The sequence below is a fragment of the Meles meles genome, chromosome 7 (assembly GCF_922984935.1).
Source record: "Meles meles chromosome 7, mMelMel3.1 paternal haplotype, whole genome shotgun sequence".
Taxonomy (NCBI): Eukaryota; Metazoa; Chordata; class Mammalia; order Carnivora; family Mustelidae; genus Meles; species Meles meles.
This window is the reverse complement of record NC_060072.1, coordinates 122,764,481-122,777,449: the sequence shown is the minus strand read 5'-3', so window position 1 is coordinate 122,777,449 and position 12,969 is coordinate 122,764,481.

Below are 12,969 nucleotides of genomic sequence, written 5' to 3'. Positions count from 1 at the left end.
GGGTTAAGCCTCTGCCTTTGGCTCAGGTCATGGTCTTGGGGTCCTGGGATCGAGCCCCGCATAAGATTCTCTGCTCTGTGTGGAGCCTGCTTCCTCCTCTCTTTCTGCCTGCCTCTCTGCCTGCTTGTGTTCTCTCTCTGTGTCAAATAAATAAAATCTAAAAAACAAACAAACAAACAAACAAACAAAAACAAGGTAAGTCAATATGGTCTGACCTGTGCAGGACACAGCAGGCCATGTTCCCACTTTGATCTACATGGTTTGACATTGTGGTTATACTCTTAGCTTTTTTTAAAAGATATATTCATTTATTTGAGGGGGGAAGGGTTGAGGGGGAGAGGAAGAGAAAGAAGCCTCAAACAGACACCCAGCAGAGCATGGAGCCTGATGTAGCGCTCAATCCCAGGACCCTGAGATCATGACCTAGGCTGAAATCAAGAGCTGGTGTCTCAATCAACTAAGACACCCAGGTGCCTCTTGGCTTCTTTTATTTTCCAAAAATTTCACAGCTTTTCCACAAACTGCTATTAAGTTAACTGATTTCTTCCATTTTGTGCCTCTCTATTATTTTCCGTAGCTATATCACCGTTTCTTTCTTCAATATTGGTGAATATGGAATTTCATTTTTTAAGCCATCCATCCTTGAGAGCTGTATTGTTTCCAAATCTCTAGTCATGGGATCAGAGATGTCTATTTTACTTGTCAAGTAGAGTTCTAGTGGGCTGCTATGAATGACATACTTAGGCAAACAGATTTATCCTCTGGACTTAAAAATCCATGTTCTCAGACACATTTAATCTGCAATAAACAATCAAGCTTCCCATACGTCATCAACTTTTATATGACCCAGTTCATGAAATCTCTCCCTGTCCACTTGGCTATGGAACGGTCAACTTGCAACGTTTTTAGAAGTTGAAAACTTTAAAATTTTTAAACTTTCTAAGTTGCCTCTGAGGAACATTCCACACTGATCACTCAAAAGCTTCTTATTTGCTACTCTACATCACTGTTATCTAAATTACTTCAGTCTTCCTTCTGTTGTTTGGAAGAGAAAATATATTTAAACAAAACTCAAGAGAAAGCTGATTAAAAAAAGATAAGCCACCTGTTTCCTCTAAATAAAAAAAGGCAGGGGCAAATGGATGGTCAGAGTGGGTTAAGAGACTGACCTGACTCCTGACTTTGGCTCAGGTCACAGCCTCAGGGTCATGAGATTGAACCCTGTATCAGGCTCCGAACTCAGTGGAGAGTCTGCTTTAGATTCTCCCCCTCTCCCCCTGCAAACTCAACCCAGATTTTGTGCTCTCCATTAAAAAAAAAAGAAAAAAAAGAAAAAAAGCACAGCACAAACATAATCTGCTGTGACAATCAGAATATCCAAATCAACTTCTTCCCCACAAAATACAAAGTTTCTGTTTGCTAAATTAGGTCAGAGCATACTTAATCTGTTTGGATCGCCTATGACAATATGATTATACAATACATTGCCAATGACAGGTGAGGAAAAACTAAATAAACATTTTGGATTTATATAAAAGCATTTAATACACTGATGAAGATAATAGGATTAAAAGACTGATTTCACTGACAAATCAAAATTTCAATGCAAACAAGGACGTCCCCATCTGGCCCACCCACCCCTTCCCATTGCTGACCTACAAAAGCAAATAAAGACCTCCTGTGAAAGCCCCCAAGATCTAGAGTAACTGAGAAGTAATTCAATGATTTTTAAATTATTATAGTACCTTACAATTCTTATATATGACACACAAGGGACTTATATATGAAGAAGGACTCCGACGGTACCCTTGGTTCAAAAAGGAATACGCTTCTTTCATGAGAAGGGGATTGCTCAAGGAGCAGCCTGGAGTTCAGGTCCTTGGCAGCCGCTCAGCTGTGACCTTCAAATCCATGGCTCTATTTTAAGCTTATGGGATAAACAAATCTACTCTAAATGAGCCATTAAAAATATCACCATTTTGAGTGCCTTTGGTCCTTATTAAGAATTAATAAACACTTTATTCTTTTCTTCATTAGTTAAAACAAACACCTCTTGGGAAGGGAAATCCTCCTAAAAATATAGCTTTTGCAATATAACCTTAGGAGTAACACAAGCGTCAGACACAGCACCTTCTACTCACATTGAGTAGACAGAGTTTGATGAAATTTAAGGCATGTACATGTTTTTTTCTGGCTCCTGAAAATCTAAATCAAGTATCTCCCACAACCAGCTCCTGTAAGCATTGTGTCCTACCATAATACCATCTTGGCTGAAACCTGATCTATTTCTAGCTAGAGTTTAAATCCCAATGTAATAATAATCCTACCAATTTACTTAATCTTAGGATGATATCACCATTCACTTTGGAAAATCAGGTTGCCTGGCAGAGGAATCTCCTAAACAGCATTTTTGGGGTGCTAATTTGCACATGGTTTGACCTCTAACTCTTGATGTGTATGATAAATTATATCTGTAAATCTCAAACTCCCTGAGTTCTGAGATGTTTCTGTTTTTCAATCATTGTTCACAGCTTAAATTCTGCATTCATTTTAGTTACAGGTTTTGAAATCTCTTTAAGCCATATTTAAATAAAGTCATACTTTAAAATGATGAGATTTTAGCGGCACCTGGGTGGCTCAGTGGGTTAAATCCTCTGCCTTTGGCTCAGGTCATGATCTCAGGGTCCTGGGATCGAGCCCCGCATGGGGCTCTCTGCTCAGCGGGGAGCGTGCTTCCTCCTCTCTCTCTGCCTACTTGTGATCTCTGTCTGTCAAAAAATAAATAAAATCTTTTAAAAAAATGATGAGATTTTAGTGTTTCTATTAAAGAGCTCCACAATATTGTAAGGGCAGAGAGAACCATATAGATATGAATTAAATGTCATGTGAGTCAGTGAATTAATTTGCAAAACAAAAGAGAGGTAAAAATAGAAATGAAAGAAGGAACCTAGCTTGATGTCAAAATATCGAGATTATGTCAAGGTTGATGAGTGTAATTATTTATATGGGAAAAGTCATATTATCTAAAGAATTTGAGTGCTGAAAGATACACTTCAAGATCATTTACTCCAAGCTTCCTCATTTTCTAGGTAAGAAAACTGAACCCCAGAAGAGGCATTCTTTGGTCTCTGTGTGCCCATATAAATACCGGAATTTTACTCTGAATAAGAAGCAACACTGCACACTCTATACCCAAAATATATAGAAACACAGCTCTCAGTTTACCTTCCAGTTTCTGAGCAAAAAAATCTACACGAACGCAGCCATCACTAGTAAGAACATGGAAGATGATGGTATTCTGATCTACCACCTAAAGGTCAATGTTAAATTTGGTATCAAACCAATATAACAGAAAATAAGTCGGCAAAACGTGTAAGCTTAACAAGTATTTGTTTGGACTGTGTCAATCAGGAGCAAACAGAGCCAACACTCTTCCTTTTCCAGAACCATAAGAAGCCATGTAGGCCATCAGTACCTGTTTGAAGTCAGGGCTATTTAAGGCTATTCAGAAATTTGGCATATTCTTCTCCTCATGGTAACAGGGTTTCTCATCCTATCTTTGGTCCTGTTTTTTCCCAGAAAAATGAATATAGTTTAGTGAGAAATGGGTCAACATATTTTGCATGGATTACTAAAATTGGTCACCTTGCAAACGACCTACCTTTAGCATTCTGTCTCGTTCCCATTTGAAGAGGCCACAGTTACTGAAACAGAAAAGGGGATTTACTCAGTAGTGAGCTGGGACACATAGTCAACCGGGTTCACTGCACTTACAGGAAGAATATTCTCCATTCAAACAGAAGATGATCAAGGTAACGCTCATATTACAGGCTATGCTCTAATGCTACTGAAAATACACACTCCAGTGGTCTTCAAATCTGTCAGAAGCTAGATACTTCAGAGATGGAACACCCAGTGATAGTATACAGGGTATGCACACAGCAGGTGATGCACACAAGCTTGGTTTCCCTTGCTGGGCGTCGGGAAAAGACTCAGAAGAGGAAGCTAGCCCTCTGATGCCATATACAAAGACTTCTCCCTTCCCCTTTTCTGGAACGAAAAGCTTGTGATAAAAAAGAACTATTCTTCCTCCTGATCTGCCCAATCCTTCTCCTCTTTTCAAACCTAAAGATGTTTACTTCTTATTGTTCAAAGGGCCTAAAGACTCTTATTCTCGTTTTTTAACATGTTATGTGAGTCTGACCCTGAGCAGAGATGTGGCTACTACAGAGAAAGTTTATTTTCCATGATGTTCCCTCTGCTGAAACAAACAAAAGAAACTGTTAACTCACTGAAATATGGCTGCTGGCACTCTTAGATCTGAGAGGCTCTAGGGCACAGGGGATTGCCCTACCTGCCTCATCCTTCTCCCTAAAAGTCTAGACTACTCCAGCTCTGAGAGTCTGTCTGCATACTAGTGGCCTTGGTCCTAAGCCCCTCCACCACCTTCCCTGTCTAGAGACTAGCTCAATATCAATTGAGAGAAATTTTCTAGACTACTGGTAGATTAATGATGAAATTACATATAACAGATATTCTGTCAGGGGTCGACAAATTACTACCCCTGAGACCAATCCAGCCTGCTACCTGCTTTTGTAAAGAATGTTTCATTTAAACACAGCATGTCCACTTGTTTCTGTATTACCTATGACTGCTTTTGAGCTATAACACCAAAGCTGAGTAGTTATGAAACAGACCGCCTAGTTCACGAAGCAAAATATGTTTACTATCTGGGTTTTGACAGAAAAAGTTTGCCCCGTTCTGCTCTGGGTCAAGAATTGACAAGAAAAAGTCTAGAAAAGCAGTTGTTACAAAAATCACAGCGCCACCTGGAGGATGGAAAAGCATCTTGCTCTTCAATTTGTGAGTTGTACTTCCTGCTTATTAATGGAATTTTTCTGATACTCAAATGTTTTACATAAGCTCTTGCTGTTAAAATATTTTGGAGAAGTCAAGTATCAATATACAGATAGATACTTAAAACAATTATAATCAAGGTCGTAGCAATTTCACAAACCAACTCCCAACAAGGTAATGAACTAGCATGGCGTCTGGGTCCCCTCCCTAACCCCAATCAAGTCTGGAGATACTTAGAGTGAAGTAGGGGTTCTAGTTAGTAAAGAAAACCCAAAAAACAAACAAGCAAGCAAATAGGTGGTGAGACTATCCTGGTGAGACATTCTTGGGAAGACTGAAGGTGATCTTGAAAGTGCCTCAAATTCCAAAGACTTATTATCATATAAATTCTGTCCTTTAAGAATAAGCCAATAAAGTCAGAAATTATTTTAAAAAAGAATAAAAATCAATCCCATATATTTGAAATTTAAACAACATTACTAACCCTTGGGTCAAACAGGAAATCATCAAAGGCATTAAGAAATCCCTTTTTTTTGAAAGATTTATTTATTTAAGTAATCTCTACACCTAATGTGGGGCCTGAATTTAAACCCCAAGGTTGCATGTTCCTCCAACTGAGCCAGCCAGACACCCCAAGAAATACTTTTAACTACAGGCCAAACGTTGTGGAAGACACTAAAGCATGAGTGCTTAGAGGGAAACATGTAGCTTTAAACACATTGATGAGGGAACAAGAAAAGTTAAAAATGAGTAATCTGAGTGTAAGCAATTAACTGATGTTGGCAAAAGGATACAGAGCAACCCCCCCCCCAAAAAAAAACAAGGGCAGAAAGATAAGGACAGAAATCAGTAAACAGAAAGAAAACCAATAAATATTAAGAAAGTTAAAAGACGGTTTTCTGAAAAGAAAAACAGAATAAAGGGACTTCTGTCAAGGTTGATCTTAAAAAAGAGAAGAAAAATAATAGCACAAAACACAGTAAATGCCTATTAATAAAAAATAACAAGAGACAGATTAAAAACATTGAAAGTTTATTAGGAGCAACCATACACCAATACATTTAAAAACCTAAATGAAATGATTAAAAGGAAAAAAAAATCTGAAATTGGAGAAGCATGAAACTGAAATGGTTATCAAACCACCTTGGGCCCTAAAACCTGGGTCTGGGCCTAAGCCTAAATAACTTTACAGTTGAGATTTATTAAAACCTTAAGAAAAAATTAATCACTATTTAATATAAATTATTTCCAGAAGCTGCTCAGTTCATTTTATGAGTCTCATATAATCTTTGTTCTAAAACCAGGTAAAACCAAAAAAACAAAATAGGTCTAATTCACTTACAAATATACAGTGGACCCTTGAACAAGATGGGGATAGGGGTACCACCCCCATGCAGTTAAAAATCCTCACGTAACTTTTGACTCCCCCACAACTTAATTACTAATAGCCTATTGCTGGCCAAAGCCTTACTGATAATAGTCAATTAATCCAACTTTGTATATGGACTGTGTATCGTATTCCTACAATAAAGTAAACTAAAAAAACCCAAAATACTATTAGGAAAATCATGAGAAAGAGAAAATACATTTAGATACTGTGCCGTATTTATTGAAAAATATCTGCATATAAGTGGGAGTGTGCAGTTGAAGGGTTAGCTGTAGATATAAAAATCCTATATAAAATATTAGCTAATTAAGTATATCTATTTACTTAAATAAAAAATCCTCGACACAACACCAAAACCACTAATAATCTGATTAAAATGGACAGAAAACATGAATAGATATTTTTCTAATGACACACAGATGGCCAACAGACACATGAAAAGATGTTCAACCTCACTGATCATCAGGGAAATGCAAGTCAAAACCACAAGGAGATATCACCTCAAACCTCTCAGAATGGCTAAAATCAAAAAGACAAGAAATAACTAAAACCAGGTAAAGCCTATATAAAAACAAAAAAACAAAATAGGTCTAATTCACTTACAAATATACAGTGGACCCTTGAACAAGATGGGCATAGGGGTACCACCCCCATGCAGTTAAAAATCCTCACATAACTTTTGACTCCCCCACAACTTCATTACTAATAGCCTATTGCTGACCAAAGCCTTACTGATAAAAGTCAATTAACCCAACTATGTATATGTATCATACATCGTATTCCTACAATAAAGTAAACTAAAAAAACAGCATGGAGTTTCCTCAAAAAATAAAAATTAGAACTACCTTATGACCTGGTATTCCTGCTACTGGGATTACCCAAATAAAATGAAATCACTAGCAGTGGTGATAATGGACATCCCTGCCGTGTTCCTGACCTTAACGGAAAAGCTTTCAGTTTTTCTCCATTGAGAATGATATTTGCGGTGGGTTTTTCATAGATGGCTTTGATAATATTGAGGTATGTGCCCTCTATCCCCACACTTTGAAGAGTTTTGATCAGGAAGGGATGCTGTACTTTGTCAAATGCTTTTTCAGCATCTATTGAGAGTATCATATGGTTCTTGTTCTTTCTTTTATTAATGTGTTCTATCACATTGATTGATTTGCGGATGTTGAACCAACCCTGCAGCCCTGGAATAAATCCCACTTGATCGTGGTGAATAATCCTTTTAATGTACTGTTGAATCCTATTGGCTAGTATTTTGGCGAGAATTTTTGCATCTGTGTTCATCAAGGATATTGGTCTGTAGTTCTCTTTTTTGGTGGGATCCTTGTCTGGTTTTGGGATCAAGGTGATGCTGGCCTCATAAAATGAGTTTGGAAGTTTTCCTTCCGTTTCTATTTTTTGGAACAGTTTCAAGAGAATAGGAATTAGTTCTTCTTTAAATGTTTGGTAGAATTCCCCTGGGAAGCCGTCTGGCCCTGGGCTTTTGTTTGTTTGGAGATTTTTGATGACTGTTTCAATCTCCTTACTGGTTATGGGCCTGTTCAGGTTTTCTATTTCTTCCTGGTTCAGTTGTGGTAGTTTATATGTCTCTAGGAATGCATGCATTTCTTCCAGATTGTCCAATTTGTTGGCGTAGAGTTGCTCATAATATGTTCTTATAATTGTCTGTATTTCTTTGGTGTTAGTTGTGATCTCTCCTCTTTCATTCATGATTTTATTGATTTGGGTCTTTTCTCTTTTCTTTTTGATGAGTCTGGCCAGGGGTTTATCAATCTTATTGATTCTTTCAAAGAACCAGCTCCTAGTTTCATTGATTTTTTCTATTGTTTTTTTGGTTTCTATTTCATTGATTTCTGCTCTGATCTTTATGATTTCTTTTCTCTTGCTGGGTTTAGGGTTTCTTTCTTGTTCTTTCTCCAGCTCCTTTACGTGTAGGGTTAGGTTGTGTACTTGAGACCTTTCTTGTTTCTTGAGAAAGGCTTGTACTGCTATATATTTTCCTCTCAGGACTGCCTTTGCTGTGTCCCACAGATTTTGAACTGTTGTGTTTTCATTATCATTTGTTTCCATGAATTTTTTCAATTCTTCTTTAATTTCCTGGTTAACCCATTCATTCTTTAGAAGGATGCTGTTTAGTCTCCATGTATTTGGGTTCTTTCCAGCTTTCCTCTTGTGATTGAGTTCTAGCTTCAGAGCATTGTGGTCTGAAAATATGCATGGAAGGATCCCAAACTTTTGATACCGGTTGAGACCTGATTTGTGACCCAGGATGTGATCTATTCTGGAGAAGGTTCCATGTGCACTAGAGAAGAATGTGTATTCTGTTGCTTTGGGATGAAATGTTCTGAATATATCTGTGATGTCCATCTGGTCCAGTGTGTCATTTAAGGCCTTTATTTCCTTGTTGATCTTTTGCTTGGATGATCTGTCCATTTCAGTGAGGGGAGTGGTAAAGTCCCCTACTATTATTGTATTATTATTGATGTGTTTCTTTGATTTTGTTATTAATTGGTTGATATAGTTGGCTGCTCCCACGTTAGGGGCATAGATATTTAAAATTGTTAGATCTTCTTGTTGGACAGACCCTTTGAGTAGGATATAGTGTCCTTCCTCATCTCTTATTATAGTCTTTGGCTTAAAATCTAATTGATCTGATATAAGGATTGCCACCCCAGCTTTCTTCTGATGCCCATTAGCATGGTAAATTGTTTTCCACCCCCTCACTTTAAATCTGGAGGTGTCTTCGCGTCTAAAATGAGTTTCTTGTAGGCAACATACTGATGGGTTTTGTTTTTTTATCCATTCTGATCCCCTGTGTCTTTTGATTGGGGCATTTAGCCCATTCAACATAGTACTAGAAGTCCTAGCCTCAGCAATCAGAAAACAAAAAGAAATTAAAGGCATCCAAATTGGTAAAGAAGAAGTCAAACTATCACTCTTCGCAGATGATATGATACTATATGTGGAAAACCCAAAAGACTCCACTCCAAAACTGCTAGAACTTGTACAGGAATTCAGTAAAGTGTCAGGATATAAAATCAATGCACAGAAATCAGTTGCATTTCTGTACACCAACAACAAGACTGAAGAAAGAGAAATTAAGGAGTCCATCCCATTTACAATTGCACCCAAAACTATAAGATACCTAGGAATAAACCTAACCAAAGAGACTAAGAATCTATACACAGAAAATTATAAAGTACTCATGAAAGAAATTGAGGAAGACACAAAAAAATGGAAAAATGTTCCATGCTCCTGGATTGGAAGAATAAATATTGTGAAAATGTCTATGCTACCTAAAGCAATCTACACATTTAATGCAATCCCTATCAAAATACCATCCATTTTTTTCAAAGAAATGGAACAAATAATCCTAAAATTTATATGGAACCAGAAAAGGCCTCGAATAGCCAAAGGAATATTGAAGAACAAAGCCAAAGTTGGTGGCATCACCATTCCGGACTTCAAGCTCTATTACAAAGCTGTCATCATCAAGAGAGCATGGTACTGGCACAAAAACAGACACATAGATCAGTGGAACAGAATAGAGAGCCCAGAAATCGACCCTCAACTCTATGGTCAACTAATCTTCGACAAAGCAGGAAAGAATGTCCAATGGAAAAAAGACAGCCTCTTCAATAAATGGTGCTGGGAAAATTGGACAGCCACATGCAGAAAAATGAAATTGGACCACTTCCTTACACCACACACGAAAATGGGCTCCAAATGGATGAAGGACCTCAATGTGAGAAAGGAATCCATCAAAATCCTTGAGGAGAATGCAGGCAGCAACCTCTTCGACCTCAGCCATAGCAACATCTTCCTAGGAACAACGGCAAAGGCAAGGGAAGCAAGGGCAAAAATGAACTATTGGGATTTCATCAAGATCAAAAGCTTTTGCACAGCAAAGGAAAGAGTTAACAAAACCAAAAGACAACTGACAGAATGGGAGAAGATATTTGCAAACGACATATCAGATAAAGGGCTAGTATCCAAAATCTATAAGGAACTTAGCAAACTCAACACCCAAAGAACAAACAATCCAATCAAGAAATGGGCAGAGGACATGAACAGACATTTCTGCAAAGAAGACATCCAGATGGCCAACAGACACATGAAAAAGTGCTCCACGTCACTCGGCATCAGGGAAATACAAATCAAAACCACAATGAGATATCACCTCACACCAGTCAGAATGGCTAAAATTAACAAGTCAGGAAATGACAGATGCTGGCGAGGATGTGGAGAAAGGGGAACCCTCCTCCACTGTTGGTGGGAATGCAAGCTGGTGCAACCACTCTGGAAAACAACATGGAGGTTCCTCAAAATGTTGAAAATAGAACTACCCTATGACCCAGCAATTGCACTACTGGGTATTTACCCTAAAGATACAAACATAGTGATCCGAAGGGGCACGTGTACCCGAATGTTTATAGCAGCAATGTCTACAATAGCCAGACTATGGAAAGAACCTAGATGTGCATCAACAGATGAATGGATAAAGAAGATGTGGTATATATACACAATGGAATACTATGCAGCCATCAAAAGAAATGAAATCATGCCATTTGCAACGACGTGGATGGAACTAGAGCGTATCATGCTTAGTGAAATAAGTCAATCGGAGAAAGACAACTATCATATGATCTCCCTGATGTGAGGACATGGAGAAGCAACATGGGGGGGTAGGGGGATAGGAGAAGAGTAAATGAAACAAGATGGGATTGGGAGTGAGACAAACCATAAATGACTCTTAATCTCACAAAACAAACTGGGGGTTGCTGGGGGGAGGTGGGATTGGGAGAGGGGGAGCGGGCTATGGACATTGGGGAGGGGAGGCGAACCATAAGAGACTATGGACTCTGAAAAACAACCTGAGGGTTTTGAAGGGTCAGGGGTGGGAGGTTGGGGCAACCTGAGGGTTTTGAAGGGTCAGGGGTGGGAGGTTGGGGGAACAGGTGGTGGGTAATGGGGAGGGCACGTTTTGCATGGAGCACTGGGTGTTGTGCAAAAAGAATGAATACTGTTACACTGAAAAAAATAAATAAAATGAAAAAAAAATACATGAAAGAAAAAAAAAATGAAATCACTAATTTGAAAAGATATATGCACCCCTGTTTACTGCACCATTATTTACAATAACCAAATTATGGAAGCACACACCTACCCACTCATACACACACACAACAGAATATTACTCAGTCATAAAAAAAGGAAGAAGACTGTGCCATTTGCAACAACATGAATGGCTCTCAAGGGTGTAACAGCAAGTGAAATACATCATTTGGAGAAAGGCAAATACCATATATGGAACTTAAGAAACAAAACAAATGAACAAAGAATAAAAGAGACAAACAACAACAACAAAATAAAACCAGACTCTTAAATACAGAGAAGTGGTTGCTGTCAGAGGGGAGGCTGGTGGGGAGATGGAATGGATAATGGGGATGTCAGACTAAAAATCAAGGGGGCACCTGGCTGGCTCAGTGGGTTAAGCCTCTGCCTTCAGCTCAGGTTATGATCTCAGGGTCCTGGGATGGAGCCCCGCATTGGGCTCTCTGCTCAGCGGGGAGCCTGCTTCCCCCTCTGTCTCTGCCTGCCTCTCTGCCTACTTGTGATCTCTGTCAAATAAATAAATAAATAAATCTTAAAATAAAAAATAAAATAAACTAAAAAAATCAAGTAGGGTTTACCCAAAGAATGAAAGGAAACTTCTGGGAGTCATGTCACTGTCACAAGGTGAGCCGTTCCTTTCCTCTCTCCCCCTATGGTTTATAAGGAAGTAGACATCTATAACCTCCCCCTCACCACCCCCCCACCCCCTGCAAAAAAAAAGCACCTGTGCACAGCTTCCAGGTCACCAAGGGTGGATGGGAGCAGGGAGGGCAGCAAAGGAGGAGAGCTGTCATGGAAATGGCAGGTCAGCAACACCCTTTTGGCAGGAGGTGGAGGGTGAAGGTGCCGAGTGGGGGTTAGCCACCCATTCTGCAGCTTCTACAGCTGGAGGGACCGCAGGAAAGTGTCTCCTCCTTCCTGTCCAGGCATTTGGCCCATGGACTTCTGGGCTCAACCAAATACCCAAATGCTAAGTATACACCTCCCCTGAGTTGGCCACTGCCCCCTCTTTTTTTTTTTTTTTTAAGTGCTCACAGCCTAGAGAAACTAAAGACATGTGCTATAGTGCCACCTTCTGGAAAATAAGAAAAATGCTCCCAATTATAGGTTGAACTGTCAGAATCAGAGTGAACAAAACGTAGCCCAAGATAGGTGTTCATTACTACAAATGCAGTCACAGAGATACTCTTCAACAAGCACCACGAAAAACCATGGTAATACAGTACTGAAAATAAAAACAAAAACAACCTGACAATTTTCCAGCAAAGGAGCCCAAAGAATAGTGTGATCTAACCAATAAAGAATTTAAAACAGCTTTTATGAAGAAATTCAGTGAGCTATAAGAAAACTTAGAAAGGCAACTCAGTGGCCTCAGGATTAATGAACAGAAGAACTTCACAGAAGAAATTCTAAAAAAGAGCCAAACAAATTCTGGAGCAGAACAACTCACTAAGTAAGATGAAGACTGCAAAAGAATACGTTGGAAATACAGCAAATCAGATGGAAGAGAGAATTAGTGAATTAGAAGTCAGGAAACTAACAATGATTCAGGTGGAAGAGGTGAGAGAATGAAGATGTTAAAGATTTTATTTTTTATTTGA